This window comes from Sitophilus oryzae, unplaced genomic scaffold (assembly GCF_002938485.1).
Source record: "Sitophilus oryzae breed Bouriz unplaced genomic scaffold, Soryzae_2.0 scaffold_1187_pilon_pilon, whole genome shotgun sequence".
In the NCBI taxonomy this organism is placed as follows: Eukaryota; Metazoa; Arthropoda; class Insecta; order Coleoptera; family Curculionidae; genus Sitophilus; species Sitophilus oryzae.
Window position 1 is genome coordinate 1 of NW_022145823.1, and position 27,119 is coordinate 27,119.

At 31.4% G+C, this 27,119-nt stretch overlaps 1 pseudogene; it reads right to left on the minus strand.

Moving 5' to 3' along the window:
- Positions 1–1,582: 1,582 nt before the first annotated feature.
- LOC115891576 lies at positions 1,583–26,824 on the minus strand (annotated as a pseudogene).
- Positions 26,825–27,119: the final 295 nt, after the last annotated feature.

Below are 27,119 nucleotides of genomic sequence, written 5' to 3' on the forward strand. Positions count from 1 at the left end.
AGAATATGAGGACCTAGTTCAATAAAACATCTCAGAACTCCGCATTGCTGCAAAACAAAGTCAGGATCGCGATGATGATCGCCAATATTCGCAAACGGATCGACACCCTCAGATGAAGGAGCAACACATTATTTTATAGAAGAATTGATGAAATTAGATCTGCAGCAACAAAACAGACAATACAATATATCCTATGTTAAGTTATTCTGAGAGACCAGCTTGAATACTTTTTGAAAAACGCTACTGACCCTTGGAAAAAAGACAAATACATGAGTTTTGTGCTTTTCGTGACTTTCATTAACCTTAAGGTACCACTTTAAGTGGCCTTAAATTAATCATTTCAGATCTGAATTGTTAAAGAATAAAAAATAATGGTATGGTTTGGTTTGGGTGGTATAGTGTACGAGTTATGGGCACTTTCCAATCTAATCTTGTTTTCTTTATCTATGGTGGTATAGGGGGCTAATAGTATTCTGTATTGTTACTTAACATACACGTATTTAATGACATTTTTTTCGCAATGAGATATACAGGGTGGTCCGAACTGTATTCCGGAAACTTCGGCTGCATGTTCTGCCGATAAAAATAAGTAATAAACTTTATATAAATGTATATCCTGAATTGCTTAGTTTCCGGGAGATACAGGGTGTAGAAGTTTCATCTTTATTTCGATTCTTTCCAAATAATTTCTGTAACGTCAATATTTAGATGAAAAGTGATGTCTGGGAGTTTTTAGACAAGAAATTTTTTATTTTGATGACTCCTATTTGTAGAGGGTGTCACTTACATGTGTTTTAACTTGTTTTGAAGAGTTATAACTTTTCATCCGCACCTGTTTAAAACTACTGAGTGAAAAAATATACATTTCCGTAACTTTTTACGTAGAAAATGCACTGGGTAAAAATCGCTACAAGCAACTCAAGATATTTAGAACGGAAATAGTAAATACGTATCATTATTGGCAAAAAAATAAACACGTTGATTAGACAGTTATTTGACTGAAGTAATAAATTTGGAAAATTTTTGTTTTTCTAATTAATTAAATGTTTTTCTGCGAAAAAATTCAGTCTAATAACTGTTTAGTCAACATGTTTAATATATGTCAATGGTGACAGGTATTGATAATTTCGATTCCAAATATCTCGAGAACAATAATTACTTGTAGCGATTTTTACCAAGAGACCTTCGTTACGCAAAAAGCGTCGTAAATGTATAGTTTTATACAGGTACGGAGGAAAAGTTTAACATGGACTCATATTGACATCAAAATCAAATTTCTCATGTCAAAAAACTTCTAGACACCAATTTTTGACGTTACTTCATAAATTATTTGCAAAAAATTGAAATAAAAATGAAACTTCTACACCCCGTATCTCCGAAACTAAGCATTTTAGGACATATATTAATACGAATTTTTTACTTATTTTTATCTGCAGAGTATGCTGCCGAAGTTTCCGGAATACAGTTCGGACCACCCTGTATATTGTGGAAACAAAACTGCAATTTATGAGAATATTGTTAATTATTTATTCTCCTAATAATGATTGCTCATTTACATTTCGTAAGTTTCTGTTTATTTTTAATATTAATAGTGTAATCATACATATTTGTGTGCTACAATACTTACCGGATAAAAGTCTTCACTTTGTCCCGTGTTTATTCTATAAACCTGCCTAAATACCTTTAAAGCACTTCCGCTGTCACCACAGCTCATTAAGAATTTCGGGGTTTCAGGCAAGAAGTAGAAACCGAGTGCAGCTAAAGCAGGTGGTATTCCGCTTATTAAAAATAATAAATTCCAGGAATAATACTCTGAAAAGAATGATTTTACTTTTGCAACTCGTAAGGGAATTTCCCGTTTTTGTCCTATATCAAGGAATTTATTTATACTGATATTTTTACCTCTTGTCTATACATTTTTAAAAATATCTTTAAATTGATAGCAGTACTAAAAGCTATTTTTACATTGTAAAATGTAATAATCCTATTTTTCACTATGAATCATAAAGTTAGTACTTTGTAATTGTCAGATATTTTTAACTCTGAGTTTAGATAAATATTACATATTAAGAGTTGTATATGAAACTTCTGGCGTTAAATCTTACCTAAAATAACTTAATTATAGATTTTTAAAGGGAGTATTAGTAATCATTTTTATACAGTTGTATAGTCGAATTATAAATCTAGTTTATATTTTGCCCAATCTAGTCCAACGTTTTCCTAAAAACACTGCAAGGAAAGCAGAAGAATCAGTTAAAACTATTGAAGTACCAGAAGAGGAACAATGGTATAATTAAAACAATAAAAGGTCGACAATAAAACGTCCATAGACAACCTTCTCTCATTGCCCAGTTCCAGATCAAAATATAGTAAAACATGTATTTCGAAGATAAAATAACCGGCAAAAAAAACCGGCCACTAAAAACTAGTCCCAATTTCAAAGTTGGATTTCTCGCTAACCCCTCATTAGATTTTGATGATTTTTTTTATAAATTGTAAATTACTTCCTTCTTAACGGATGCTACGTCAGAAATTTTTATTCCGAATTTATTTTGACCATATACAGGGCACAAAAATTAGATAAAGTTTTTTGCCCGAACTTTGTAACACGCTGTAGGATGCAGCAGCTGTAGTAGGTATTGCTAAATCAAATCATATTGTAGCCTCATCCTTTGTGAGCATTTTGTTTTTTTTAATCACGACATTATCTCTTTTTGTATTGGAGATACGCTGTTTTCAAAAGAACGTCTCGGAAAAATGCTTCGCAGGCAGAAAGTTTTATGTGTAAATAATCAAGGCAACGGTTGTTAAATTAAAAAATGCCATTATCTGTGACGGATGTTGCTTGTATTGTGGCTTTAATTGAAGATGGCCGAAGTCCACGTTATGTGTCCGACACCCTGGTTATACCTCGAACAACAGTCCAGAATGCCTGGAAAAGTATATTGAAACGAGAAATTTCATCAGTTGAGTGAGTTCTAGAAGAAAACAGAAGACAAATGCAATTGACGACCGCTTTATTGTCCTGAATACTATACGAAATCGTAGAATTACAGCGTTTCAGAATCAACATCTGCTACAAGCCGTGCGTAGAACTGAAGTCAGTGAGAGAACAATCCGACGAAGACTAAAAGAAAACAACTTGTCTGCAAGGAGACCTGCCACAGGACACCAGCTACTTGCAAGATATCGTCGAGCACGTCTTCAGTTTGCGCGTTTGCATGTGAATTGGGATATTGAGCAATGGACTAAAGTCCTTTTCACGGATGAATTGCGGTTTTGCCTGCGAAGCACTTTTCCGAGACGTTCGTTTTAAAGCAGCGTATCTCCAACACAAACAGAGATAATGTCGTGATTAAAAAAATAAAATGCTCACAAAAGATGAGGCTACAATGTGATTTGATTTAGCAGTAGCTACGACAGCTGCAGCACCCTACAGGGTGTTACAAAGTTCGGGCAAAAAACCACGTCTTATTGTTGTGCCCTGTATATGCTCAAAATAAATTCGGAATAAAAATTTCTGACGTAGCATCCGTTAAGAAGGAACTAATTTACAATTTAAAAAAAAATCATCAAAATCTAATGAGTGGTTCGCGAGAAATACAACTTTGAAATTGGGACTAGCTTTTAGTGGCCGGTTTTTTTTGCCGGTGAGTGTATATCAAAGATTAAATTAGAAATTAAGAGAATTTGCAGTAATAAGGGAGGGGTACCATATAGTGCCCTTACGGCCATGTAAAGGTACCCCAAATTTGGGGTACATTTTCTAGAACAATATTTTCTGCAAACAATTACAATGCACAAAAAGAAAAGAAAACCGATTAACAGTAGCCTATAATCACATATTTGCATATTATAACACCTAGAGTACAAGAAACTATTATTTAATGAAGATGTAACGACCCAACCAACCTAATGTAAAGTAACAAATTCAATTGCAATACAGAAATGCAATACTAAATAATGTTTACATTTATGTTGGGTTCATTCCTGCAATCTTTTGAGAATGCCGTTACTGAAAACTGAAACACAATATTTAAAAATTCATTGATCTGTATTATGTAAAAAGTTATTGGGTTCAGATCCAAGAAAACAAATTGTACAGTGGCTTTTTATTTAAACTGAAGTTTACCTAGCAATAAAATAATGCTAACGATGCGTTTAGACGGTGCCGGTGGTTATGTTGGCTTTCTTCGATGCAATATTGCAAACAACGTGACACGCTAGTTATGAGCGAAACTGGTCTTGGCGAAAAGCATTTTTATATATTTTTTATGATGGGAAAAACCGGATAAATTTTAATAATCGAGTAGTCGAGTTTCAAACGATTTCAATAATCGAGCAATCGCTCTGAGCGAAATTTCGCTCGTATTTAAATATATGGTTTTTCGCCGTCGCCGTCGTCACTTGTACTCGTAATTAGCGATGGGAACTATCGAATGAATTAGACTATCGAATGGTTAATGAATGAACGATTTTTAACTATCGAATGGTTTTATCCGAATAAAATCATTCATCATTTGTATACTAAAGTGACAACCTCGCCGCGCAACTAAATGGTTATCGTTGAGCCACGACTATAGAATGCTTTTGATAAATGAAATTTAGTATTCGTTTGATTTTGTATGCGTCCAGTGCATTATTAGTTCTTCCAAATTCTTATAACTGCCGTATAAATACTGTGCTATTTTTGCGTTTATTAAAATAGTTAAATACTTAAATAGTACTTATTTTTAATTTTATTTATTGACGATTGAGTGCATGTGCAGGTGTGTCAAAATTTTTCCGAAAATTTGTGTGATTTTCCGTAGTCCGATTCAATTTAATTTATATGTATTCATTTTTAATGAGAAATTTTGAGAAGTAGCAATTTTTAAGAGAGATGAGATGAACTTACATTAATTAATTTTAAAAATACATATTTGTATTTTAGATGTTTTAATAATATGAATTAGTTGAACTTAATAATCATATTTAAGTAATGTGGTTAAGTAAATGGGTTTATTGAACTCAAACTATGGGGTGAGAAAATTAAATTGAAAGTTTTATACGTGCCAATTTAAAAAAAGTTAACGATGTTTGTATTTTGTTTATAATTCTTACATGTAGTTTTTTGCGAAGAAATATTTAATATTTTTTAAAGTAAAGCCAGTAAAAGTAAATATAATTTTTGAAATAGTAATATAAAGCACTCAATATAAATAATTTGATTTAATTTTTTATTTATATTTTCCTTCCATTACACTGCATGCTGAGAAAATTAATAAATGTTTATATTTCATGATTTTAAAATTTGTTGTTAATATAACAAATTAGTTCTGTAATTATTATTATTTAATAAACCAACGTTGCCACACACAAAAATTTAGAGACTATATTATTTTTAAATAGGATCTAATATATATAATTTTGACATCTAATTTCTTGTTTATATTTTGTTACTACTTAAAAAAAATGTTTATATTAAATGATTTTTAAATTTTGTTGTTAATAGGTATACCAAATTATTACTGTTATTATTATTTATTAAACCAGCCTTTGCTTAAAAAACATTAAAAATCATTCTCCTACATCCACAATAACAAGTATTATTGCAGTAACAACAGAATATTAATAATAAAAATGCAGAATATATAGACATAACACTATATAAATCCCTAACTAACTAAAGTCAAAACAATAATATTCTTTGCTAATATAAACTAATACCAAAATATGGCAACAGCGCCCTTCATAATGTATTTTCTGTAAATACTAGCACCTCAATAAAAAAAATAATGTGCCCTTATCTATATCTGACTCCGCAAAAATCAAACATGTCGGCTTCTTTCATAGCAATGCCATCGACCGCTGTCGTGTTTCTAGGAAAGAAACTTACGTCGCCGGGCGACAACTAAAATTCAGTTAATATTTTATTATAATCGATCCTGACGAATGAATGAATTTCATAAATGAATGAATTTTATAAAATGAATGGTTTTCGCTGCCGAATTACTAGAATACAATATTTCAAGGCAGATGACGGATCTATTCGATAATTTTTATTCGAATAGTTTTCAACGAATGTTTTCTTACTAACTATCGAATTATTCGAATGAATTGCAACTATCGAATGTTTCGATAGTATTCATTCGATAGTTCCCACTTGTTGTTATAATGTATTAGAAAACATTTGGCGGGAAAAATAATACAAACGAACGTACTCTCATGAGCATCAGCTAACGACTGCCTTTATTATACCAAAGCCAAATATATACGTTATAAAACAATGTTGCCACTTATTTTCCTAACCTTTGAGATTATATTAACAACACCCCCACTATCTCAAATGGTTAAGAGGTAAAACCCAGTTTCTTAACAAAATAAGAATGCTTAATTCTAGCTAAACCCTTCGTTAATATATCTGCTACCATTTCATCAGTTTGTTGGTAATGGATTGTTATCATTCCGTTTGTAATACATTCTCTAACAAAATGATAGCGTACATCAATATGTTTTGTTCGCTTATGGAACAATGGATTCAAAGCAAGTTTTTGTGCACTCTGATTGTCATTATATATTGTAACACTATCGTGAAAATCAATTATTTCACCTAGAATATTTTTCAAATAAACTGCTTCTTTTGAAGCCTCGCTAAGACCTATATATTCTGCCTCAGTACTGCTTAATGCAACAGTTCTTTGTTTACAACTTTGCCAAGAAATAGACCCACCACATAGTTTAAATACATATCCTGTGTATGATTTCCTATCACAATCATTAGCCCAATCAGAATCCACAAAACCTTCTAAATCAAAATGATCACTAACATTTGAAAACTCTAATCTATAACCTTTTGTACCTTTTAAATACCTAAGTACTCTCTTAGCACACTGCCAATGATATTATGAAAATTATTGTTAAATTGACTTAAATAATTTACAGCAAATGTAATGTCCGGTCGAGTAAGCACAGCTAAATACATTAAGCTTCCTATGAGCTGTTGATAAGGTAAATTACATTAGTTTTTACTTGAATTAACAATTTTTCAACATTAGCTTTACTTTCCATAGGAGTACTAACTACATTACAATTTTCCATTCCAAAAGAGTTTAAAACTTTGTCAATATAGTTTTCCTGATTCAGTAGCATTTCTTTTATAATCTCTAGTTAGCCTAACACCAAGACATTGTTTAGCTTCGCCTAGATCTTTTATGTCAAATTCTAAACTCAACCTTTGATTTTAAAATTATCAACATTTTTAGAATTATCGGAAAAACAAAAAAATCGTCCACATATAACGCTACTAAAGTTAATGACCCTTGTCTCTTTTAATGAATAAACAAGCTTCATGTTGTGAATGTTTATAACCCATTTTTGACAAAACTTCATTCACTCTCGCATTCCAAGCTCTGGACGCCTGTTTTAGCCCATAAACAGCCTTCTTTAAACGGTATACCTTATTCTCTTGATTTTTAACAACAAATCCTTCAGGTTGTTTCATATATACTGGTTGATCAAGTACACCATTTAAAAACGCTGCCTTTACATCAAGATGTGTAATTTTCAAATTTAACTTGACTGCTAATGCAATCAACAGTCGCAAAGTAGAATGTCTTACTACTGGAGAAAACACGTCACTGTAATCCACACCCGCTTTTTGTACACAACCTTTCGCCACTAAACGCGCACGATGTTTTACGTCTCCGTTTTCACTGGTTTTGCGTTTGAAAACCCACTTGCATGGAACAACAGTTGAAGAATCAGGTAAGTTGTCCACTAATTCCCAAGCTTCATTATCTTCAAAGCACTGAATCTCTTCACACATTGCTTCTTTCCATAGCTTAGCATCGTAACTTGCCATAGCTTCTTTCACAGTGATTGGATCATCATAAGAAGTTATCATTGCATCATCGTTAGGATTTTCTTCTTGTATGCAAACATAAGTTACATAGTCTTCAAACTGCATAGGTTTTTTAATTCTTGAGATTTTCTTACTTCCACACATTCATCTGTTGGTAGTTCTGTAATAAAATCTTCATCGCTGGATGAAATGATTGACTCAGCATCACTAAAAGATTCATCAGTCGAGTTATCTGGCTGACTGACCTCAGCTCCCACTGAATCTGATACTTCTTGTAGTTCATATTCTATGTTTCTTGGTTTTCTTATGCTTCCTTCAATTACTACGTCTCTGCTGATTATTATTTTCTGTCTTATCGGATCATACAGTCTATAGCCTTTTATATTGTCACTATACCCAACTAAAAACATTTTTTTCAGACTTTTATCCCATTTCTGTCTTTTCTCTTTTGGTACAAGTGTCATGGTTTTGCTACTAAAAATTCGTATTCCACTTACATCTGGCCTCTTGTTGAACCACATTTCATATGGAGTTTTCTTCAATCCAGACACTACAGATCGATTTCTGAGATAAACAGCTGTTGCTATAGCTTCCGCCCAAAATTTTTTTTTTTTCTAAGTTCTGCGTCATGCTAACAAACAACGAGCTTTTTCCACTATGGTTCTATTCATCCGTTCACTCATACCATTTTGCTGCGGAGTATAGGCATTTGTTTGCTGATGCAAAATTCCTTGATTCTTATAATACTCTTGAAAAAACTTCCCATCAAACTCTGTCCCCTTGATACAATAATGAAAACTTTTATTCGTTCACCTTTTTGATTTTCTACATATTCTTTAAACTCCTTGAATTTTTCAAAAGCTTCATCTTTACTAAGAAAATATGTAAACACCATTCTCGTATAGTCATCTTCTAATATCATAAAATATCTTGAGCCCCCTATAGATGTCACTTCCATCGGACCGCATAAATCCCCATGAATAACTTCTAAAATAGATTTTGCTCTATTGCCCTTATGATTAAACGGTAGTCTCATTTGCTTACCTTGACAACAGATTTCGCAAATGCCTGAGTCACTTTGTGATAAACTTCCTGTATAATCAAAGCCCTCAACTAAGCCATTCTTCATAGAATTCAGGTACTTGTAATTTAAATGTCCAAAACGCCTGTGCCAAATTTCTCCTGAGACTGCTAATCCTGCTACTAGTTTTGTATGTGGCTCCACAATATCTAACTTGTAAACATTTCCTACTAAACTAGCTGTAGCTACCAGTTCGTTTCTGCTATTAAAAATGTTACACCCAGTTTTGTGAAAAACAACTCTGTTATTATTCTTTATTAACTGGCTCACAGACAATAAATTAGTCATCAAGTCCGGTACGTAGAATACATCATTCACTTTAATTAAATGTTGCTTATCTTTCACTAATGTCGTGAGTTCTGTGTAACCACCACATTCAATAGCTAAACTATTCTCATTTGCCACTGTAATTTCCTTGACTGAACTTCTCTACATTTTTTAAACAATTTCTTTGAGCTGTAAGATGAGCACTGCAACCTGAATCAATGTACCAGTCTGATTTCTCAAATTTTCCAGTAAGAAAAACAGCATTAAAAGCACTAGATGTATTATCTTTACTGTAAGCTTTCTTCTCTGGACATCGGTTCATAAAATGCCCCATCTTCTTACATCTATAGCAGATAACCTCACTTTTTCCTTTATTTACATTTTTAAAGCTTTCGTTGTTGCCACTGTTACCACGACCGCTGTCATTTCGATGATTCCATTTGCCCGAAATGTTACTCGCAAACGCACTACCCGCACTTGACGTTGACGCCCCACTAACGCCATCTAGATGCATGTCTAACAATTTTGACTTGATTGAATCTGCAGTTATGTCAATTCCGGAGTGTTCAATTGCAATAACCATCGGTTCATATTTGTCGGTTAAACCAGCAAGCATCAAACTTCCAATAAACTCTTCAGTCAGTTTAAAAGCACTTCTTTCTAGTTTCTGAGCTGTATCGATTATTTGGTTAACATAAGACTCCATCGATTCACAATTTTCAAGTCTCAACGAAATCAATTTCCGAACTAAACTAATTTTTCGCGCGAAACCCGAATCTTCATAGAGTTTTTTTAACTTATCCCATACATCTTTAGCCGATTTAGTGTCCTTTACATGGATAAATAACGTAGGATCAACGGTTAAAATTAACTTAGCTTTGGCCTTACTTACTACAACAGAATCTGTCTCAGAGCCATCAAGACATTTCGTCAGACCCTCAAGGACGAACACATTTTCCACTGCAAAAGCCCAATCTGAGTAATTTTCACGACCCGTTAGCCGAGGAACACTAGATAAATAGTTCACTGCCATCGTGTAGCACTCAAGCATACTCGTTTCCGTATTTTTTCGCTTTTTAAACACGTTCTGGGCACATAACCTGTTGTTATAATGTATTAGAAAACATTTGGCGGGAAAAATAATACAAACGAACGTACTCTCATGAGCATCAGCTAACGACTGCCTTTATTATACCAAAGCCAAATATATACGTTATAAAACAATGTTGCCACTTATTTTCCTAACCTTTGAGATTATATTAACAACACCACTACTACTCGTAATGCCAAGCAGTAAGCTGCATGCGCAGAGCGCATATATAACGTCGTATAGTCCTATAATTAACAATGCGGTTCCAATCAAAAGAACAATTTGTTGTTTGAAGATATTTTACCAAAAACACTGATAAAATATTGCCAATCTGCAATGCATGTAGCAAATTCGTTCGATAGGATTGCTTGCGTTCGTCGCTCGTTCATAATCGAGCGATGTCGGTTATTTCAAGAATCGAGTACTCGAGCGTATTTTCGCTCGAGTTATCCCATCACTAATATTTTTTTCTATTTGTTTAAATTTATTGTTTTAATTTATTGCCAATAGTGTTTCTGACTTTTACAAAAACAATTTACAGTAATCTTATGGTGTTAATACAGGTTGGTGAGCAGCCAATAACTCAAAAAATAATAACAGGTTTTCTCCATAACCTAAAATATTATGAGATACATTTTGTTAATCATGTTGGTTGGCATTATTAATGATTTTTAAGCGTGATAGAAAAGAAAATGTGAAAAATGTATTGCTGTAGTTCAGAAATTATTTGGAGGAAAACCAAAATGAAAATGAAATATCTACACCTGTATGTCCGAAACTAAACATTTTAGGATATAAATTTATACGAACTTTTTTATTTATTTTTATGTGCAGAATATGCTGCCGAAGCTTCCCCAATACAATTCAGACCACCCTGTACATAAAAAAATTCTGCTGATTCGATACATAGGTACAGAAAAATAAAAAAAAATATATACACACCATGCGGGCACCTCTTACTTTTGGGTCGGTATTTTTATGTGTGGAAGTAAATTGCATAGGGATCTTATTAAGTCGGAGTGAGACAAATGCGAAAATGTTCTATTGCGGAGTTGCCACAATTCGCCGATACGCCTTTCCCTACCAAGTAAAGTAAAATCACGATCGTAAACCGCTTATTTTTAAAATATTTTTTTCGAAAAGATAACTAGATAAAATCATTAGATATGTTTCTGAGCATCTCATATGGCATTATAAGGATATCATTAGGGTATCCATTTTTCTATAACGAGAAAACGTCAGTAATCGTGATAATTTAAAAACTCAACTTTCTAACACACGATAACTCAAGAACCACTTTAGATATTGAAACTTCTTTTTTTATTTTGAAGTTCGGATCTTTTACAAGATGTTTAAATAAGAAAAATTCGATAGGCTTGTTTTTTTTTCCATTGAAAAATTAAAAAAAGCATCCATTTACTTTTAGTGCATAGCAATTTTCAGCAGTCGTGTACCTTTTTTATTTATAAAGATTTTCACATACTGTCTGCGAAGAAAATATAGCAGAAATATTAAGAAAGTTTGTTAAAAAAACTACAATCAATTAATTCTAATGGATTTCGAGATATCGATTTTTGAATTCAGCGTTCTAATAGCGTGACCCTGTCGAACACCAATTCAATTCCACTTATTTTTACCAAAGGTACAAGTGTTAGGTAGTAGAGTAACTTGCACTTAAATATTTACAATCTATAGGGAAAATTACAACGACTCGTTAATAAATAAACAAATAAAGTATAACGAGACGTAATTAAATCGTGAAGCTGAAGGCATGATGTGTGGCACTTAAATATTTACATCCTTCCCTAGAATTTTAAGTACTGATTGGGTCGATTGATCGACTGCGACGAATCTGCTATATCCCTTTCCACGTCTCTTAGCAATGTGCTCAGTTTCTCGGTTTGTTTCATACGTTTGGCAACGTTTTTGCTGTTCTCTCTTTGTTCTGTACATTATAAACTCATGGTACTCTTCTTACATACGGAAATATTGATCCAAAACTAACCTTTGGCAGCCCTTAGTAATATTGTTATTTTCTTTTAAGTTTCATTTGCATTAAATTACAGAAAATGCTATTTATTTAAAGATTTTCTATGTAGAAAGTGCCTCTATGAAAAATCTATTAAAAAAATGCAAGACTTGGAAGAGTCTTGCAACAAGACCGAAAAAAACACCAAGACTGGACCCTGTAAGACAAAACTACTTGATCGGTTGCAAGACCAAGATCAAGAGAGTCTTAAGCTTGGTCTTGCATTTGCTCATCACTAGTCATGCCCCATGAAGCATGTCTCACTCTGTTTACACGTTTTTACATCCATTCTGCAAAATTGATATTCTGAGACGAATATTGTTACAACCTGTGGCTATACCCGCCGCTGTTACAATTTTAAAAACAACAATAACAAATTCGTAAACCATGGGTTAGTTTTGCACGTTCAAAAACGATAAAAAATCCCCCTGTAAACGAAGTTTGTTAGGTAAATTTTTAATTATATATCAGGGCCGACACATCGTTTTACATGGGTGACCTTCAATAAATTAGAGACAAGCTGCAATTTTGTATGGAGCTTCATTTTGTAGATCTTTAAACATCCTGAAACTCCAGCGATGAACCGTTGAGCCCGTCACCCCAAAACCACCCCTATAAGGGGTAAAAAGGGCCCTTTTTTTACTTTTTCTTCAATAACTTTAAAACTACGAATTTTAGGAAAAAAAGTCACGAGTAAAAAATTGAAGAGAAGAAAATTTCCTACCACATAGGTAAAGAACCAAAATTTTTAGAATTTCAGTGGCGCAGGTGCGAATTCTTTAATTTTGCCAAAAAATTTATAAGGATACAAGTTCCTATAAAAACGATCTTTTTAATAAAGGTAAGTTACCAGTGCCAGTGGCGGAGATAATTTTTTTAAATGTGCGTTTTTTTACATTTTAAAAACATTGAATAAGAAAAATTGCAGTTTTACAAATAATTTCCCATGAAATAGGTATATTGAAAAATTTTAATAACAAAATAAGAAAAACCTTAGCTCAAAAATAGGATAACTTGTCTTAAGGATAGTCCTCATTTACTTCCACATTTGTTGGGTTCATACATGTAATGCCATTGCATTGACCACAAGCCATAGTGCAGGTGAGTCCCATTCGCTTGCATGTACATGCTTTTTTACAGCCTCCCGAAGAGCAATTGCTTTTGTTGGTGTTGTTTGACAAAAAATCTGCCTTTGGTAACTTCACTGCAGATAAATTCGAGAAAGATAAAATTGGTACCATTTTTTTACCTGGAGATCTGTGATTCTGCTCCACAATTTTGGTCTGTATCTCTTCATAGCCATCAAAAACAACAGTGACATTTTTGCCATAGTGATATGTTATATAATTATAGTATTGAGAAAACAGATCTGAAAATATCGCAGGGTACAAGCTTGGTTAAATAACAATTTACCACCGCAAGATTGGGGTTGGAATCTGAAAAATCGGGAGATGAATCCAATACATTCAGACCAGCCCATTGCTCCTACATGGGTTTTAGAGAAAAATTTTTTGCAATTGCTCCTCGGGAGGCTCTAAAAAAGCATGTAAATGCAAACGAATGGGACTCACCTGCACTATGGCATGTGGTCAATGCAATGGCATTACATGTATGAACCCAACAAATGTGGAAGTGAATGAGGACTATCCTTAAGATAAGTTATCCTATTTTTGAGCTAAGGTTTTTCTTATTTTGTTATTAAAATTTTTCAATATACCTATTTCATGGGAAATTATTTGTAAAACTGCAATTTTTCTTATTCAATGTTTTTAAAATGTAAAAAAACGCACATTTAAAAAAATTATCTCCGCCACTGGCACTGGTAACTTACCTTTATTAAAAAGATCGTTTTTATAGGAACTTGTATCCTTATAAATTTTTTGGCAAAATTAAAGAATTCGCACCTGCGCCACTGAAATTTTAAAAATTTTGGTTCTTTACCTATGTGGTAGGAAATTTTCTTCTCTTCAATTTTTTACTCGTGACTTTTTTTCCTAAAATTCGTAGTTTTAAAGTTATTGAAGAAAAACTAAAAAAGGGCCATTTTTACCCCTTATAGGGGTGGTTTTGGGGTGACGGGCTCAACGCTTCATCGCTGGGGTTTCAGGATGTTTAGAGATCTACAAAATGAAGCTTCTTGCCGAATTTCGGCTTGTCTCTAATTTGTTGAACCTCGGCCTGTATAGGCTCTGGGCTATTAAGTCCAAAGTCATCGTGACGTTTTTGTCCCTGATGGATTCTGAACCCAACTATTATGTTTTTAATAAAAGATATATTAAGTACTGCGATTCAGTGGTGAATTCATAAATATAAACATTATTCAGACATACCTATCATATAACAACAATTCATATAAGGACAGCCAACTGCCAATTTTGTAAAGTTTACGATACATTTATTCTATTAAAACGTTCTAAAGTTTACGATACATTTATTTGTTAAGACATTTTTTTAATTTTTAAAGATCGAAACTTTTAATAATTTTTGAGTTTATATGTGCGAATGGCTTACCTATGAACCCTAAATTGACGTTAATGTCCAAAGCCATAATACTTCCAGATATCAGTGGTATAATTATGTTTGCTGTACCGAACATGGCTCCATATGCCATTTGGAGTCTTCCTCTGTATTCAGTTGAGTGGAATTCGTGGAGGTAGGTGTTTACTGCTACGTATACTCCACCAGCTCTGTGTATAAATATATCAACTTTAATTCATAAACTCACCTTTTTATAAACTTTAGTATTGGACTTATTATACAGGGTTAATCGAGTTGTTTTTTACCCTATTTTTAAAACATGCTCTTAAAAATTAACCAAGGCATATGTTGACATGAGTCAAAAAACAAAATTTCCCAGGAGACATGGTTCTGATGAAAAAATAATGTTTTAGGGAAAGTTACTAACGTCACTATTGCACAGAGTGTTTTTATGTTAGGGTAGAAACAAACCCATCAATTAACCCTTATAATAAGCCAAATACTAAAGTTTATAAAATACTAGTAGTGGGAACTATCGAATGAATACTATCGAAACATTCGATAGTTGCAATTCATTCGAATAATTCGATATTTGTAAAAAAACATTCGTTGAAAACTATTCGAATAAAAATTATCGAATAGATGCGTCATCTGCCTTGAAATATTGTATTCTAGTAATTCGGCAGCAAAAACCATTCATTTATAAAATTCATTCATTTATGAAATTCATTTATTCGTCAGGATCGATTATAATAAAATATTAACTGGATTTTAGTTGTCGCCCGGCGACGTAGGTTTCTTTCCGAGAAACCCGACAGCAGTCGGTGGCAATGCTAGAAAGAAGCCGGAATCTTTGATTTTTTGCGGAGTCATATAAAGATAAGGACACATTATTTTTTTTATTGAGGTGCTAGTATTTACACAGAAAATACATTATGAAGGGCGCTGTTGCCATATATTGGTATTAGTTGATATTAGCAAAGAATATTATTGTTTGGCTTTAGTTAATTAGGGATAGTATGTCTATATATTTTGCATTTTTTTTATTAATATTCTGTAGTTAGGTTAGGTTAGATAATAAAATATTTTGGATGTAGGAAAATGATTTTTAATGTTTTTTTTAAACAAAGACTGGTTTAATAAAAATAATAACAGTAATAATTTGTTATACCTATTAACAACAAAATTTAAAATAATTTAATATAAACATTTTTTACGTAGTAGCAAAATATAAACAACAAATTAGATGTCAAAATTATTTATATTAGATCATATTTAAAAATAATATAGTCTTTAAATTTTTGGCATCGTTGGTTTTATTAAATAATAATAATTACAGAGCTAATTTGTTATATTAACAACAAACTTTAAAATCATGAAATATAAACATTTATTAATTTTCTAAGCATGCAGTGTAATGGAAGGAAAATATAAATGAAAAATTAGAAATCAAAATTATTTATATTAGGTACTTTATATTATTATTTAAAAATAATACTTTAAAAAATAAATGAAATATTTCTTCGCAAAAAACTACATGTAAGAGAATTAGCATAAACAAAATACAAACATCGTTAACTTTTTTTTTAAATTGGCACGTGTAAAACTTCAAGTTCATCTCAATTCTCTTAAAAATTGCTACTTCTCAAAATTTCCATTAAAATAGACCATATATACCATATAAAATAAAATAATTGAAAGATCGGGCTACGGAAAATCACACAAATTTTCGGAAAAATTTTGACACTTGCACACACACACAATCGTCAATTAAAAAACTACTATTTTAGTATTTTAAATATTTTAATAAACGCAAAAAATAGCACAGTATTTATAAGGTGAAGTTATAAAAATTTGAAGAACTAATAATGCACTGACGCACACAAAAATCAAACGAATACTAAATTTAATTTTTCATTTATCAAAAGCATTCGATAGTCGTGGCTAAACGATAACCATTTAGTCGCACGGCGAGGTTGTCACATATGCTTTAGTATACAAATGAATGAATGATTTTATTCGAATAAAACCATTCGATAGTTGAAATCATTCATTCAGTAACCATTCGATAGTCTAATTCATTCGATAGTTCCCATCGCTATAAAATACTGAGTTTATGAATTAAAGTTGATAGGCTAATAACTAGACCAGGGTCGATAATTTTTGAAACTAAAAAAAATTATAGTAGAATGAAACCCATTAAAAAAGGTAGATAATACAGCAATAATGAAAGGAAAAATAAATTATGGTCAATTTGAGTTTGAGAAGTAGGAGGGGGTGAGTTTTTAACGGTAAAAATCGGTTTATGTCGATTTTCAGCCAAACTACGAGTCCTATAAAAAAAAGTTAAAAAGCACTTTTTTTTATAGGACTCGTTTTATTTACACTTTTTTTACATAACTTCAAAATTTATGTGAAAAATTCAAATAACCAAGGTTTTGGTTTTTTATTTTTATCTTTTACAAATTTTTTTTTTCCATGAAATTTGGTGATAACTTACCTTTTTATATACCAAACATACTGTAATTTTTTTGATTTAAAATATTTATTTTTTTACCTTATTTTAATTTAATAGTAAAAAACCACCCTAATTTTCAATTGAAAATTCACGTGTCAAAATATCCGGTTTTTTTAAAAAGTCGGTGAGCTTTTTGTTCGTTGAAATCTCTATTTTCTGATAGTGCAAAAAATAATATACCTTGCATTATGTTCCACTTTAAGCTTTTTTATTAAAATTAACACTTTAATTACTCGTATAACGTAAGATTCCATGTTACATTAATTAACAAAAAAATAATAAATCGAAATATACTACTATCTGGATTTGCCGGAAAAGGAAAGAAAAATATTGTAAATTCATTATTAGACGCTAAAAATTTGTCACATTTGGTCAATATTTTTTATCAAAAAGATGCAAACAAACAAGATATCGTGAAAAATGGATTAATATTAATCAAATCTATTTATAAGTGTAAAAAGGATAATATAACACTGAATCAATTAAGATATGAAAAATATCAGTTGGCAAAAATTAAAGCATCTTTTGTATTAGCAAATCTTCCACCCACAGAAGGTGCAGCAGAACAACATTGTTACAGGGCATATTATCAGCTTCAAACTTGGCTGGGTAACGAACTAACAGCAACAGATTGGGGCTGGAAGCAACATCAACGTAGCATTATGCCCAAATTTACAGATGAGGAATTAATTCCGGAAATATTGCTCAAAAGTATTTGCTGCAGCTGTGAAACTGGATGTAACAATTTAAAATGTGGCTGCGAGGCGAAAGAAAAAGGCTACGAGGAACTGAATGATTCCGATGAAATTGTGGATGACGAAGCAATTCAGACTGGAAATAATATCGGAGACGAAGACGGTGATGGTCTTGAAGATTTTGAAGATCTGCTGGAATCGGAAAGTTTTGTCGAATCTAACGACGAAGGAAGGCCATCAAACAGACAAAACCTGATGTATTAAAAAATATTATCTAAATTCAAGAATACGATTCACAGGTATATTTAAATATTATAATTTTCTATGACAAAAATGTAATTAGAACTTAATAAACCAGCTTTTTTACTGAAAAAAAAATTATAGAAGTCACATTTTTTAGATGAAATTCCCTTTAAATCCTATCTATAATATTTTAAACAACTATTTTCGCATGTTTTTTTGCAATCTTATTGTTTTATAGATTTATAATTATTTTGTTAATCAATGTAACATGGAATCTTATGTTATACGAGTAATTAAAGTGTTAATTTTAATAAAAAAGCTTAAAGTGGAACATAATGATTAAAAAAAATTTAGGATTCGAGTTTTTTTGGTTTCTTGCATTTTCTGAGAACATTTACCATAGCAAGGTATATTTTTTTGCACTATCAGAAAATAGAGATTACAACGAACAAAAAGCCCACCGACTTTTTTAAAAAAGCGGATATTTTGACACGTAAATTTTCAATTGAAAATTAGGGTGGTTTTTTACTATTAAATTAAAATAAGGTAAAAAAATAAATATTTTAAATCAAGAAAATTACAGTATGTTTGGTATATAAAAAGGTAAGTTTTCACCGAATTTCATGAAAAATTTTTTTTTTTGTAAAAGATAAAAATAAAAAACCAAAAACTTGGTTATTTGAATATTTCACATAAATTTTGAGGTTATGTGAAAAAAGTGTAAATACAAAAGTTATAGACCTTTTCATTACCTACACCTTTGTTATTTAACTTTTTTCCATAGGACTCGCAGTTTCGCCGAAAATCGAGATAAACCGATTTTTACCGTTAAAAACTCACCCCCTCCTACTTCCCAAACTCAAATCGACCGTAATTTATTTTTCCTTTCATTATTGCTGTATTATCTACCCTTTTTAATGGGTTTCATTCTACTATAATTTTTTTTGGTTTTTTACCTTTTTTAACGGCTTTAGCATTGGTCTAACAGTGCAAGTGGTGAAATACCCAGAACACTTTTTTTGAGATATGACGATGGTCTCATCTTCTCGATTTGTTATATTTTCGAACCGAGTAATATAAATCGATATTTTAAAATTTATCAACTTTTTACTTACAGTGCTCCTCCGAAAAATTGGAACAAGCATAGCATGTCGATTCGCCAGCTGAAACTTTTTGCTAACATTACCATCCAGTGCTGAGAGACCTAGTAAAAATATCATTTTTTTCCTTCCCAACGTATCCAATAAGAAACCCCAGAAAAATCCTGAGAGTACCATTCCTAGAAAAAAAAATGTTTACTTTTTAATTCTGCATCTAAAAGAAAAATAATATACAGGGTGTTGCATTTAAAAAAATAGAGATACAACATTTTAAACATTGTATAGAATAATGTAATTATTTTTTCGCGGATTATTCTGTTAACCTTTGCGTTTAGGAATAAATAGATAATTATTAATTAAATTATTCATTCCAGTCTTTAACCAGTTTTCCGATATAGTGTTTTACCAAAGTTTTGTAGTACATAAGAAATATAATGGCCAATATACTCTGTTTTACGACTCGAATATACTCTGATTTCGACAGACGATGACAGAAAAAAGGCAGATCACGTCATTACCAATCCAATTATTTCACTAAAAAAAGTTTCTAATTGGTTTCTAATATTTTTTAAGTAAACTGTGGAGGGATGTAATATAATTACGGTCATATAATTCGTCATGCGATTGTTTTTAACGGGTCTTACATATTTCAACATGATTGGAGTGACGGAACGATAAACGACGCATGGACGCAGATGCGTATAAACTCGACAAGCCCACGGCCATTGGCAGAAAGCGCTTTTAGCGTTTTGTGTTTTTGCGTCTCAAGCGCTTTTTGCGATTTTACCATTTTAAGCATTTTTTCGATTTGTGTCCATTAAAACACGCAAAAGACGCGACAGGTCTGCAGTTTCTATCACGATGTCAATTAGTAACGTCGCAAGTTCGTGGATTCCCGGCCCGTTCAACAACCAATCCTGTGAGAAAGAGATAGGCGAGATCGGCGCGGTTAGCGTTGAAGAGACGAAGATAAGATGCTGGGATTCAATTGTGGATTTACCGGGGCATATATATTCGGCGACAAACACAATCTACTGCTAGTGCCAGTGGTGTGTGTAAAAATGATAAATAGTATTTGCCATTTATTTTACGAATTTTAGTTTATGTGTATAGTTTTTTTATGTTTTAGTGTTGTAGTTACTTGTTATAATTATAATATAAGATGATAAAGAATTATAATTATATAATAATAGTAAATATATATTACTAGTTGCTAACGCAATTTTAGGACATGATTTTATGAAACTTTTTGGAGTGAAACTTTTTTACGCGCGCTGGGAGTAAAGATTCAAGGCCGCGACATACGAGTTGAGACGGTCCTGACACACGAGCTAGTTGTAACGAAACGTGTTAACGGCTTAGAATACGTAGTGACGCGACGCGTATTTGTCCGCAGTCCTCGTGTTTATCACCAGACCAGAAATATTGATATTTTAATACAAATTTTGTAAAGTGAATCAAATTATTACGTGTAAAAACCATTTGTTACACGTAAAAAACTATTTTTATTATTTTACGCCATGAATAAAACTGTTATACGTAAAAAACTATTTTTACGCGTATAAAAACTATTTGGTTACTGGTAGAAAACTATTTTTTACGCGTATAAAACTATTTGTTACGTGTAAAAATCTATTTGTTAAACGTAAAAAACTATTTTTTTACTCGTCAAAAACTTATTGTTTCTGGTAAAAAACCTTTTTTACGCAAAAAGAAATATATTTTACGTGTAAAAAACTATTTGTTAGACGTAGAAAATTTTCTTTTTCGCATCAAAATCTTATTGTTTCTGGTAAAAAAACTTATTTACCCAAAAAAAATATTTTTTACGTGCAGAAAACTATTTGTTACGTGTAAAAATCACACGTGAAAACTATTTTTTTACGCGTCAAAAACTTATTGTCTCTGGTAAAAAAAACTCTTTTACGCAAAAAAAAATATTTTTTACGTGTAAAAAACTATTTGTTACACGCAAAATACTAATTTTTACGCGTCAAAAACTTATTGTTTCTGGCAAAAAACTTTTACAGAAAAAATACGTGTAAAAAATCATTTGTTACACGTAAAAACTATTTACGCGTCAAAAACTATTTGTTTCTGTTAAAAAAACCTTTTTTACGCAGAAAAAAATACTTTTTACGAATAAAAAACTATTTTTTACGCGTAAGAAAATATTCCTTTGATTTATGACTTTTTCAACGAATTTAATAGAATCTTCTTAAACAGTAGATGTTCTCTATAAAAATATTTTTAGATAATATCCTAAAATGAAAAAAATGCTATTACTATTTAATTTATTTTTATTGTATTATTAAATATTACGTTCGCCTATGACGGGGTCTCATAGAGAACGCTAAAGACGCTTAACATTTTTGAGACTTGATTTCTTGCCAAATTATAGGTTATAATTGGTGTTAAAATATGTCAAGTAACCTGCGTACTAAAAATTTGCGAATTGATTTTGCATTTTGTTTCGCGTTATTAAGTGTGTTTTGTGTTTTGAAAGTTAAGGGGAGGAAAAAATGTGGGAAAATTAAGTATAGACCCAGAGCACAGTTTATAGTTAATATTCGGTGTCCGGAGAGTCGAATAATTAGCCACTAATAAAGTTTGTGTACATGGTACTAAAAACTGGAGTAGCTGTAAAATAGAGACAGCATACGATAGGTAAATAATAGATTTTAGTACTGTCTATACTATAATGGAGACATAAGGTGGATAAGGTAGGAGAGATAATTACTTCGAGTACTGAAGAGAACTTTTTCAAGAAAGGAATAGATTTTATTGATAGTTGTTTTTGCCTTACCTACAAAAGACATAGAGTTAAGCAATCCTTTCTGACTTGACGTTAGTTCCAAATCGCATGCTGCCGCCGGAATGATGAAAGATATTATTCCTGTTTCGCAGTTAATTGATAAAGCTGAAGGTATAGCGACCAATAATAGGAATATATTAAATTTTCCGAACTTTGTTGCCGCTATCGCTGTTTGAAAATCGGCCGGACCATCATTCTCTATTGGTAGTTTTGGTAAGTCACCTGAAAATTAAATTCCATTTATTAACAAAAAAAAAGTAAATTGCTCACGCGTGGTTTCCTACACATCTATTTCGTTCGCATTGAATACATTTCAGGAGAGAAGAAAATACAAAATTACCTGTATTAAACTTGTAATTTTCAAGATGTTCCGTACGATCAAGACCAAGCATGCAAGACCCTTGTGGTCATGTTTATGTGATATACAGGGTGGTCCGAATTGTATTTCCAAAAACTTCGGCAGCATATTCTGCAGATAAAAATAAGTAAAAAAGTTCGTATAAAGTATGTCCTAAAAATGCTTAGTTTCGAGATACAGGGTAGCAATTTCATTTTTTATTTCGATTTTTTCCAAATAATTTATGAAGTAACGTATATATTTTGGATGAAAAATTGATATCTGGGAGTTTTTTGACATAAGAAATTTGATTTTGACGTCAATCTTATAGAGGGCGCCACCTACGTATTTTTTAACTGGTTTGAAGAGCAATACATTTTTCTCCGTACCTGTATAAAAACTGAGTAAAAAATATACATTTGCGAAGTACTTTACGTAAAAAGGTTTTTTGGTAAAATCGCCATGAGTAATGGTTCTCGAGATATTTGGAATCGAAATTATCAATACCCGTCATCATTGACATAAATTAAACATGTTGATAGTTATTTGACTAAAGTTATTACACTGAAATCGGTAAAATTTGAATAATTTCTGCGCAAAAAGTTCAACAGAAACTGTTATATCATCATTTTTATCGCAGAAAAATTTATGATTAATTTAAAAAAATAAAAATTTATTATTTCAGTCTACTCAACGTGTTTATTTTTTGTCAATAATGACATGTATTGACTATTTCCAATCTAAACATCTTGAGAACGGTTGCTCGTAGCGATTTTTACTAAGAGACGTTTTTTACGTAAAAAGTCATGGAGATGTATATTTTTTCACTCAGTAGTTTTATACAGGTACGGACGAGAAAAGCTATTACTCTTCAAAAAACAGTTAAACACAGGTAAATGGCACCTACAAATAGAGTCATATTGACATCAAAATCAAATTTCATGTCAAAAAATTCCCAGACACCAAATATCATCCAAATATTGACGTTACTGCAGAAATTATTTTGAAAAATCGAAATAAAAATGAAATTTCTACGCCCTGTATCTTCGAAACTAAGCATTTTAGGCATACACTTATACCAACTTTTACTTATTTTATCTGCAAAATATGCTACCGAAGTATAGAAGAAGAATACAATTCGGATCACCCTGTATAAGAAATTACCTATTCGTTCAAAATTGTTGGTTTATTTTATTATAAATAGTGATTTCTGGGCTATTGCATAATATTTTTAAAGAAAAAAAAAATGTCAATTCACTATAATTTATATTGAAAAATAAAAATTCGTCCGACAAATATTTTTAGTAGGTTTTGTTTTCGTTCTTTTTATACATATACATTTGCATTAAATTACCAAAATTATTTATTTAAAGATTTTCTGGTATATAAGGTGCACCTAGTAAAAAATCTATTAGAAAATTGCAAGACTTGCAAGAGTCTTAGAGCAAGATCAAGACCATCTTGATCTTGCATTTGCTCATCACGACTTGATAGCAAGAAACAAGCTTTAGAAATAAAAGCTGAACCACATTTTAAAATTCTCAAGCGGTGTTACTCATTTTTTCGATTTTCAGTTATGGCTTTACATGAGATAGGAGAAAATTTGTATAAAAGAAAAATGGTGGGTGTAAATGAATATATAATTTCTTTATGGAGTGGAATCCTGGACCATCAAATCATCCGAAAGGCGCATGATAGACAGTTTTGAAATGTGGTACTACAGACGCGTTGAATATCTTTGACAGCTAGAAGAACTAACCCAACAATAAAATAATGAGCTTAAAATAAGCACCCGACTGTCGGTTATCTGTCTGAAACGCATCCTCGAGTACTTTGGACACATTGCTCTGGACACAAGACCTGCCGATAACATGGAAAAAATTATTATAATTGGTGATGTCCAAGGAGAAAGATGTAGAAGTTGGTCCCCAACAAGATGGATCAATCAAGTCAGACAAACAACAGGTCTACGCGCCGTCCATATGGGAAATGTCGTGCGGCGCACGACGGCGCCAAAGCCCTAAAGGCGCTTGCGGTCACCGAATTTAAAAAATAATAAAACCATTTTTTGGAACTTATCAACAAATTAACATAAAATTTAAGTAATACTTTTATCTATGAACGCCAGTGGTGAAAATATATTATCCACCAATGGCAAGCGCCGCGCCGCTGGTCATTGGAAATTTTGGCTTAATATTATAATATTGGAGAAAGGCGCCTACCCTTATTTTGCACGACGGCGCCGAAAATACTTGGCGCGTCCCTGCCCCTACACTCAGCTACCCATCGACCTGAAGACAGATTAGCCTGGAAAGATATTGTCAAATAAAAAGTATTTTTCATAGAACATAGAAGGGGTATTAAGATATTCTTTGATAGAAGTCACGACCCTCAGCTATGAGGAACGATTGGAGAGAGAGAGAAAAATTAATATATGCCAAAAAAACTTGGGAGGTGAATATTATTTTAGTTAAAATAACATTTTTTGATATATTTTTTAATAAGAAGAGAACAAAATCGACATTTTTTCCTTAGAAATGGCAAATGGTAAATAGTTCACTTTATCACCATTTCTGTAGCACTGACCCAAATAAATTTTGCGCTTCTTTAACATTTTAAAACAGAAAAAAATATTTTGTTAATTAAAATTCTATCAACAACAATTTATCAAAGAATGAAAATATTATACCATAGTTGTTGATAATGAGTTTATGATATATATATATATAGAGTTATATATATATATATATATATATATATATATATATATATATATATATAGTTATATATATATATATATATATATATACATATATATATGTACATATACAAAGACAATTCCCTATATAACGGATGTTTCTCAAAAAGTGGCTTACCTCTATAACTCTATGTTTTCAGACAAATAAACGAGATTTTGTACATTAGTATATGACATATATCAGAATTACTGCGTATTACTGTTTTCGGTCACTTCCTTGCTCTTACCGGAAATAACCACAACTTTTAATTTTTAAATTAGACCCTCGATATTTTTAGAGTACTTTATTCGATAGAAAATGACACACTTAATAGAATATAGTGACCTGTGATAGGCCGAATAGAGTGACGTGTCATAGACCAACTTTTGACATTCTCAAAAAATTGTATTTTAAAAAAAAATGAATTTTAAATTTCAATCTAGGGTGCTATGGCTGCGTTAAAAACACTAATTTTTAATCAAGAAGCCTTGGCAAAGATATACTTGATAGTTTAATGTTTTAGTGTGTTGTCCTGGCCAGTCAAAAGTGCCCAAATCGCATATTTAATCATAACTCTATTTTTTTAAATGGAAAGAGGGTGGTTCATTAGCATATTCGAAAAAGTCGTTTATGCGAATAATTTGGTGCCACACACTTGGCATTTCGAGTTAAATTCTCGTTATATTTATGACCGTGGCACTTGAAATTTAAAATGTTATTTTCTATCGAATGTAAAAAAATAAACAGTGAGGGTGTGTCATTTAAAAATTAAAAGTTGTAGTCATTTCCTGTATAGCACGAAGTAACTGAAAACAATTAAATATTGTCAATCAATCCAATTTATGTCATAATACACTAACATACGAATTCTCGTTTTTTATATGAAAAAAAAATAAAAAGTTATAGGAGCTTTAGCTACTTTTTTGTGAAACACCCGGTATAGGACATCTCATGTTTATTGGCGCCCCTATTGATTTTAGATGAAACTTTTTAAAATATTTTGAAGAAAATTCTATTACTATTATATTTTTCCATCATATTACAAAAACATAGAACGATGTTCCTCGTTTCATGTCATAAATTTTAATAAATTAATGGCCGTGTGTATTTTACCGTTTTACAAATTACTTTTTTAAGGACCTAATTTCGCAAATAATTTGAAAACGGCTTTGCGGAAGAGTTTCAAAGTTGATAAGTAGCCTTATTTGATTCAGTACTTTAAAAAGTAACATAAGTTTCTTCTAAAATCAACAAGGAAACCAATAAATGACACACCTTTAAGATTTCTTATATGTTCTGAATCCTGATGTATAACCCTGTATGCTTAAGGGATACCTATTAAGTGTTTTTTCCAATGAATAAATAATAGTTTTTATACACTTACAATTGATTAATTTAGATTGACTGAATAATAATGAGTAACGAATTAAGAAATATATAGAACTTACCATTGATATTTTTGACTTCAGTAATTTTGCAGCTGCCCATGATGTCGAATAATATAGAAAGCACTTGAAAATAAATTCACTGCATTTCTTTCTGATGTTAACTAAAGTTTCGCTTAGCTTGAAGCATTTGACTAGAAACTACGATATTAAATAAATATATATGTTATATCAAAATCTTGAATAAATAATGATATGTCGACATATCCCACGTTTGCTGGAGATGCTTCTAATCAGTGGTGTTCCGCAAACAAAAATTTAAACAAAACAATAAATGTAAAGAATAACAACTTTTTTCTGGTCTAATATAACTTTTCATTATAAAAAATAAACATAATAAAATGCACTTTTAGCGAAAACTGTTATATAAAAAAAATAAAAAAATATTAATTTTAAAAAGACAAATATATATTTTATAATCTTGAGTTTTATTGTATTAA